An 8,214-nucleotide genomic window follows, 5' to 3' on the forward strand; every position below is an offset into this window, starting at 1 on the left:
GCCTTTTTGGTAAATCTATGTCCCTGTGGGTGGGCCCAGCCTTCCCTGAAAGAGGGAGGCACGCCCAGTGTTAAATGTCTGGGGAGGAGGCCATACTCAGCCAGAAAATGTGATCTTAAAAGCTTTGGCAAGGAGCCTCCTAGTCCTTCCACTTTGGTTTCAGACTTTGAGGAGACTTGATGCCTTTGGAGGAGAGCAGCATTTCAGGGCTTCAAGATGGCCCCCCTGATGGGAAGGTGTGATGGGAACTGGGAAGGGGCCCCCAGGCTATGTGTAATGAGCTGAAGGTGGGAAGCCACCCTCATCTTGTTAAGTGGCATGGCTGCTTGTTTCTTTCCTGTTCATTCCCTTCAATTAACCTAACCCCTTTAGAAAAGCCTTGTGGAACCTTTGAAATGTCTCTTTAAAACACTACAGAATCCAGGGACGGACTTTGCCTCATCATTTCAGGAGAGCAGTAAAGAGGCTGGAATACCTCCCAAGATCAGCTGGAGCAGCGGGGAATGTTCTGGATTTCATTTGCAAACATGACTCAAATTTAAAATCATCATCATATGCCTGTCATTATGTTCTAAATCTCAAAACATCCTTATGAAGTGGCACTGCTCTTGCTCCCATTTTACAGATGAGGGAGCAACATTTGAGACTGTGTACGTCAACTACCCATCCTCATTTTACGTCCTCTATTTTCTGATATCCTTGGAAGATTTGCATTGCATATTAAAAAGGAAGTGGAATGTTTTTGTTACATTTTTACAATGCGCAAAGCACCTTTGTGTACTTGGTCTTCTATCTAGATGGTTAAATTCCATGGATAAAGCAAGACAGAGGCTTTTCTGTTTTTGTTTGTTTTTAAATTTTTAAGAGCTGGGCACTGCAATCTGGGTTGTATGATTTATTGGAAACCATGTATAATAGATAGAGGGGATGGAATTCAAAATTATTGCAAGTCCAGGACTTAATCCTCTAGCACTTGATTTTGGCTTCATTCAGAATCTGTTCATGCATGGAAATGCCAAAGATTGGGAACATAATCTCGATAGTCTCAGCAGCACACTGGGAATAGGAAGGACTCCCAAGTCCAGTGGACCATAGACCCGCTAGGTCAGACTTTCCATGTGTTTGTTTAGTTCACTGGAAGTGGCCAGGGAGATTCCTACTAATGTGCCCAATATCTCAGTGTATCAATTAATAGGCTCTGTGAAAAAGTCAAGAAGATGTGGGGGATTGAAATAATCATGTGGATACCTTGGTTCTACACCTATGGTTTTGCCAACTCACAGGACATGGAGGAAACATTTGATGTTGTTTTTTCTGCTTCAAAGATTCCAATGATTTCTCTTTCTCTGCTTCAGCCACCACAGGTTACTGACAGACTAAAATATCCTGACAACCCCCAAATGCCAGAAGGAGAGAAGGGGTTTGTAAATCTGAGGACCTTGACTACTTTTGTAAGAAGGAATTACCTGCTAAGTATGGTCTCAGAAAGAAATTCTCTTGGAGGTTACCTGAGAACAAGTGGAGGAAGCAAGCCATAGCCTTTTTGAAACTGTAATAATATTCCAAGACAAATGTTTCCCAGGGTCTGGGATTTTACCTTCTATCTGTCCTACAATCAGGGTGTAAGATGGAGGCATGCACTTCCTGTCTCCAAGCCACAGTTTCTCATCCATAGAACGGGGAGTTTGGATTTCTAAGATTCCCGCATCTCATGCTTTGAATGGGATCAGACTGGGAATTCAAAAGCCTCCACTCACTGGGAAAGGGAGGCAGCCAGGATGGGACAGGGCTTATATTAAATAATGAGAAAGAAGCATGGTGACTATGACTTGAGTCAGTCCAGAAATAAAATATAAGGGGTTCTGATCTGAGGCAGAAGAGGACAGCAGAAATTCTCCTAGGAGTGGCAGTCAAGCCAGGTCAGGCTTGGGTCAGGCTGCCTGGTTCAGAGACTGGCATCAGTGTGTGCAGAGACGTTCTTAAGGCCACACAGGTGTCAGGGCCCAAGCCAAGTGGACTGGAGGTCAGAATAGGGCTTCAGTTCTAAAAAAGGTGCCTGGCTGAGTGCAAAGCAGGCCTGAGTCAAAGCCCAGTCACCCAGACCTCACAATCATGACTGGAGTGGCCGCAGACAGACCCATAGTGGGTGCAGGGGATCCCAAGTTTATGACAGCAGGAGTCATTCCAGGCTTACCTACGTTTTCAGGGCAAATACAGGACTGAGTCTAGGCTGGAGGGTTAGAGAAGTTGAAACAGACACCTTTAGAACTGAAGTGTGATGTTTTCATTAATCTGAATTCAAACCATAACCAATATATATGGTGTGCTTTCTCTGTGCCACTCTAAGTGTCTCACATGTGTGAACTCCCTGGCAGTCTAGTAGTATTAGAGCTTTTGCTTATTAATCACTGTGGTAGCAGGTCATTAAAAAATAATTAATTACTGTGTTACCAATATCAAAATATGGTAATATTCGCCTCTTCAGCTGTGACCACCACCATAGGAGAGTCCAGGCAAAAATACAGAGATCAGAAGGGGCAAATGGAACCTTGTGAGGCTAAAGACTCTTAGGAATATAGGCCCTTGAAATGTCCCCATCTATGTGGGTTTCATTGTCAACTCTTCTTTCTTTGGCAGGGTCAAGGGCATTTGACCTGTTAATACACCTATTGCTTTTCCAGCAAGCCCTACGTCTTTCTAGTAAGGAGTCAATGCCCCTAAGCTGGAGGCCATGGGAGGTGACTCCAGGCACCATTTTTCAACTTCTCCTAAAAATGTCCCTTTGGTTCCTTCAGGCTTTGTCTTGGGTAACTATGGAGAACCTGATGCAGTAAGTTAAAAGGTAACAAGAACTCTTTTAAAAATTTTGAATTACATTGAACATATGTCTGAAATGTAAGAAGGGGGAAGCCCTCTTTCTTACCATTTCCATCCTTCCTGACCATGCCCCCTGGGAATCAGAAGTCCCAGGCACAGCTTAGCCTTCTAACTCTGGTGTTTTGCCCTCTATGATCTCTCCGAATTTCTCTCCCTTTCCTCCCTTTACACTAAAAATGCCCTAGTTCTAGCCTTCCTCATTTCGTTAATAATTAAGCTGGCTGATTTACCTCCCTGCCTCCCGATTGCCCTCTTCAATCTGTCCTTGTCTCTGTCAGCAGCAGCATCGTCCTGATCATGACCACAAAGATCTCCTACCACGGAAAGACAGGTATTCAGAATCCACATCACATGTCCAGATGCCCTATGATGTGCCCTGAAACAATCTCCGCTGTCTTAGCTTTCACTCACATTTTCTATAATTTCCGGGCCCAGCAGGCCTGATCTTGTTCTCAACTTCCCTAACTTAGTCTCCTCCATCTGTCAGAAATAGCCTTTCTCTATCTCCACCTGAGATTAATGTATCCTGGAGAGTCTATGTCTCTTTTCGGTGTCCATATCAAGGGCCAGCTCCTACAGGAAGCTTTTCTATACCTCCAACCTCCAACCTCATTCCTCATCATTAGGAAAGATCACTTTCTCATTAGAAACCCAAACCTCAGCATCACATAATATGCCCATTTAACAAACCTGCACATATACGCCCTGAACCCAAAATAAAATAAAATAAAATAAAACAAAAAAAGAAAAAGAAAATCTACACTGATGAGAATAAAAAGGATCAAACCCAACTTTAAGTTCCTGACTCTTTACTTTAGTGCCTCTCAGAATTATCTGTGTTTGTGTCCACATTAACCATTGACTGGGATCATCATAAGTGAATCACCATGTTCCCCAAACCAAAATCTGCCCTGGCACACAGGAAGCTTATCTTAGTATCTCAGTGTGGTATATATGTATACACACACTGTACACATAAACACATATCTATGTGATGTTTCCAAACACAGATATGTGCTCATATCCAAAGACAGTTGTCATTGAAAGTATACACAAGAAACTCTGACAAACTTCTGGAACATGGGGATAGGAGGGTGGGCTGAAAGAGAGCATTTAGTAGGTTTACATTTCTTTATGTATTCTTGACTCAAAATCAGTATATCATAATTTAATAACTTACAATTTATTAAAATGAAAAATAAAATAATTCATGTTAATTGTAGAATACATACATCTGTAAAGAAGAATGAATCAAACAGGAATAATTTCCAGAGACTCACAATCTACATACATTCTATTTATGTGATTAGATTCATGTCATGTTATTCTTATGTTTCCTTTTTACCAGTTAGCATTATATGGAGAGTACTTCTCCATTCTCTATCATTGGGCGTGTAAATTGTTAACCACTTTGGAATACTGCAAATAATCATATAATGAATATACATATACTTAAGTCTTTGTGTGCATTTGTTATTATTTACTAGGTTAGATTCTTAGAATTAGAACCAATGGCTTGAAGGGAATATTATCATTTAAGGTTTTAATCCATGTTGCCGAAATGTTTTACCAATTATTCTAACCAACATTGTAAGAAAGTATCCATCTCACAATACCCACATCAGAACCAGGTATTACAATTTTTAAAACCTCCCAAACATTTTTTTTTCTTTTTCTTTTTCTTTTTTTTTTTGAGACAGAGTCTCATTCCATCTCCCAGGCTGGAGTACAGTGGCAGTGACTGCAACCTCTGCCCCCCAGGTTCAAGTGATTCTCCTGCCTCAGCCTCCCGAGTAGCTGGGACTACAGGCATCTGCCACCATGCCCCACTAATTTTTTGTGTTTTAACTAGAGTTTCACCATGTTGGTCAGGGTGGTCTTGAACTCCTGACCTCAAGTGATGCTCTCACTTCTGCCTCCCAAAATGCTGGGATTACAGGCTTGAACCACCGTGCCCAGCCCTAACATTTTCTTTATGGATTCTCCCTTTGCTTTTATAATGAGAGCACCTCTACCCTGAGATGAATCAGATGCATTATTGTTTCTTGTCAATTCTTTTACTACTTATTCTTTAATATTTGAATTTTTGATCCATTTAAATCAAATTAGGTAAATTTTATGAGGTAAGGGAGGAGATATTTGCCTTGCTATAATTTCCGTATATTTAACTAATCATCCATGTCATATTTATTTAATAATCCTTCCCCACACTTTAAATAATTTGTAGTCTTATTTTTGTTCTGTGTTTGATTTACTATAGCTATATAGTATGATTTGACAACTGATAGGGTAGATTTCACCTTTTTAATCATTTATTTTATATTCTGGGGTCATTCTCATGCATTTATTTTGACTAAATGAATCATAAAGAGGCTGTCAAGTTTTCAACACAGATCCAAGTGGAATTAAAGTTTTTTTTCTTACTAATATTTGGGAACTTCATTCCTTTCTTCCTCTTTGTTCTCTTCTTCCTCCCCTCCCTCCTTCTCCTCCTTCTTATTCTATTCTTCTTTCTCTTTTTCATTCTCTTCTTCTCCTTCCTTCCCTTCCTTTCCTTCTCAACTTCATCTTCTTCGTTTCTCCATCATTATCATTTTCTGTTTATTGATTACATTTAAATAATAACTATTTCATAGAGAAAATTAAAAATAGACATAGTGATCAAATGTTGACTGTTGTTTTTTGTATATGTTTCAAATATTTTTAAATTGACATCTAAAAGTTTATAGAAACAGGCACATTTTTCCACCTAAATTTCCCTCTGCTCTCAAAAGTAAGCAACATTATAAAATGCTGCACTGTCAGCAAACCACCATGGCACATGTATACCTATGTAACAAACCTGCACGTTCTGCACATATATCCCAGAACTTAAAGTATAATAATAATAATAATAAAAATGCTGCACTGTCTTGTTGTGTGTTGTTTTGTGCATTTTTAACCTCTAATTTCACAGCATACTTATTTGTCCATAGCAATATATATGGTGTTTTGTATATTTAAAACTTCTATACAAAATGTGTTAGGCTGAACATGTCCTTTTGCAATTTCATTTATTTTGGTTAATAATATGTGACTTTTCTTCATCACAGTATATTGGCTATAATAACCTTATCCTTGGCTATTTAGAACGTTTCTTCTATTTTAATGCTAACTTCAATTGACTCAAATTTTGTTGATGTCTTGTGCAACCAAAAGCCTAAATGAGATCAGTCTTCGGTGAGTGTGTGTGTTTTTTTAATGCTTTCTTGATTAGTCTGACATGGGCACCCAATCGGAAAACACTAGTGCAGAAGAGGAGAGCCTAATATCAACATTACCTAGGTATTAGAAGAATTTAGATATTATCATATAAACCTGGCATGATAGCTAGGACAGAACCTGTTCTGCTGGGAGAAGGCCCCTGCTCAGGGCTTCTCTTTCCCTACATGGGAATCCCTGAAGGAGAGTCCTGCCTGTGATCTTCATTTAGAAGGCTAGTGCTGGCCACTGCTTGGTTCTCATCAACCCATCCTTGAGGCTAGTACAACACCTGTTTGAGCAGAATTCTGATCACAGTCTTACTCTGAATTTGGTATCCTTATAGCACAACCCTTAAATTCCCTAATTATACCTCACCTAGATTTTCCCACATTGTATTTCCACAGATATCCCCAATCTCATGTTAAATCTGAATTGAATCTGTCATATTATAGCCTGGCTCTTCTCTCACCAACTATTTGGGGGTAATGTAGTGATTCATTTTGTTTCCACATATTATTTTAAGTTCTTACTACCTCCTTCCTCCATCTAGGTTCAGTTTTTCCCCTGCTTTTAACACCTTGGTCCAGGCAGCTACACTATTAAACTGAACTAGGATGGCAAAATCATTTTTTCACATATGCTAACCATGAATGATTGGTGGTGATGTTATGGAAAAATATGTTGAGAATAATTTTGAGGAAAGATCTGGATTCAGATAGAAAGAACTATCTGCCATTGGTAAGTAAAGTGATGTTGCATACTTGTATTCCTGTTGTCACTTATTTTATCCCATCCATGATGAGAATTGATGTTTATAAAACCTTCGACTATGAACATACAATGAGAGTATTAAGCAAAAAACAAGTAACAAAAATTAAAAATAAAACACTTTTGTAATCAAGGTCAGAGAGAATATTCTTTTACTTTTTCCATTACATTATTCATGTATGCCTAATGGTGTGCAGTATTACTTTCCATGTGTAAAAAAGAAATCATATGATAGAGTGCATAGAGAAGTGGAGAAATGGAGAATAGTTCTCAAAGTTATTTGATCTGGCAGATTATCTTCCAAAGATGAGTGCAACTGTATTTTCCATGTCACAAGCTCTTCTGGAATATTAAACTCTGCTCCCATCAAGAGGTGGTGTCTATGTCTGTTCTCCTTGAATTTGGGTGGATCTTCCCGACTGCTTCAACCAAGAGAGTCCAGTTGAAATGATACTATATGATTTCTGAGGCTAAATCATAAGAATGCCATGCATTTTAATTTTGTTCTTTGAGGGTTGCTGGCTCCTAGAACCCAGCCAACATACTGTGATGAAGCCTACACAACTGTACAGAGGCTCATGTGGGGAGGACTCAGTGCCCACTGATCTATAGCCTTGGCTGAGCTCTGAGCCAACAGTCATGATCAACTTCCAGCCATATAAGTGAACCATCTTGAAAGAGACTTCACCAGCACCAAGTTGAGCCACTTGATTATGTTACCAAAGATCACCTGTTTCCTATCATCTTCCTTCTGAGACTTGTTTAGAATGAGTTTGGAAGCTGTGTTTTGCTCACCCTGAAGACTGAATATAAGAAAATATTGCTCAAGTTCTGGATGATGCAGCTGCTGAAGTAATCTGTCGTGCACTTTCCTTCAGGAATCCTTACCTATTTGTTCAGGTGTTCCACAAGCCTTCTTATCTTGGAATTCAATAATACTTATTGTGTGGTTGCTTATTGTTCCGTAGACACCCTGAAGCTTTGAAGCTTTGTCTCATGTTTTCAAGTAATGTTCTCATGTTTACCTGCTGACATTCATTCAAAAGTAGAGGCTGCATCTCTCCAAGTGTGGAATAAAACAATCAGATGTCACTAAGATATTGTGTAACAATTCATACTAAAAACATGATATTGTCAGTCAAGAAGAAGAGATTAAAACAAACACTTTGAGAGTTCATGAGTAGCCTTGCATTTGTGATAATATGGTGCATTTTACCTACCTTGCAGCAGAAAGAGATATCTAATTCCATACACAGCAATGTAACTGCTTAAAGTGCTCCTAAAATTCAGACAAAATAAATTATAAATAGTATCAAGATCAAAGAA

General features: G+C 39.2%; 1 long non-coding RNA gene across 2 annotated transcripts; it reads left to right on the plus strand.

Annotated features, from left to right (window-relative positions):
• Positions 1-2,817: 2,817 nt before the first annotated feature.
• Positions 2,818-7,860, plus strand: LOC139358460 (uncharacterized). Of its 2 annotated transcripts, none has more exons than XR_011613358.1 (4): positions 2,818-2,842; positions 5,970-6,096; positions 6,671-6,858; positions 7,402-7,860. It is a non-coding gene; the product is annotated as an uncharacterized lncRNA (long non-coding RNA). The 2 variants fall into 2 exon arrangements; XR_011613357.1 differs by lacking the exon at positions 7,402-7,860 and adding an exon at positions 7,181-7,393.
• The last annotated feature ends 354 nt before the right edge of the window (positions 7,861-8,214 follow it).

The sequence above is a fragment of the Macaca nemestrina genome, chromosome 15 (genome assembly GCF_043159975.1).
Source record: "Macaca nemestrina isolate mMacNem1 chromosome 15, mMacNem.hap1, whole genome shotgun sequence".
NCBI classification, from domain to species: Eukaryota; Metazoa; Chordata; class Mammalia; order Primates; family Cercopithecidae; genus Macaca; species Macaca nemestrina.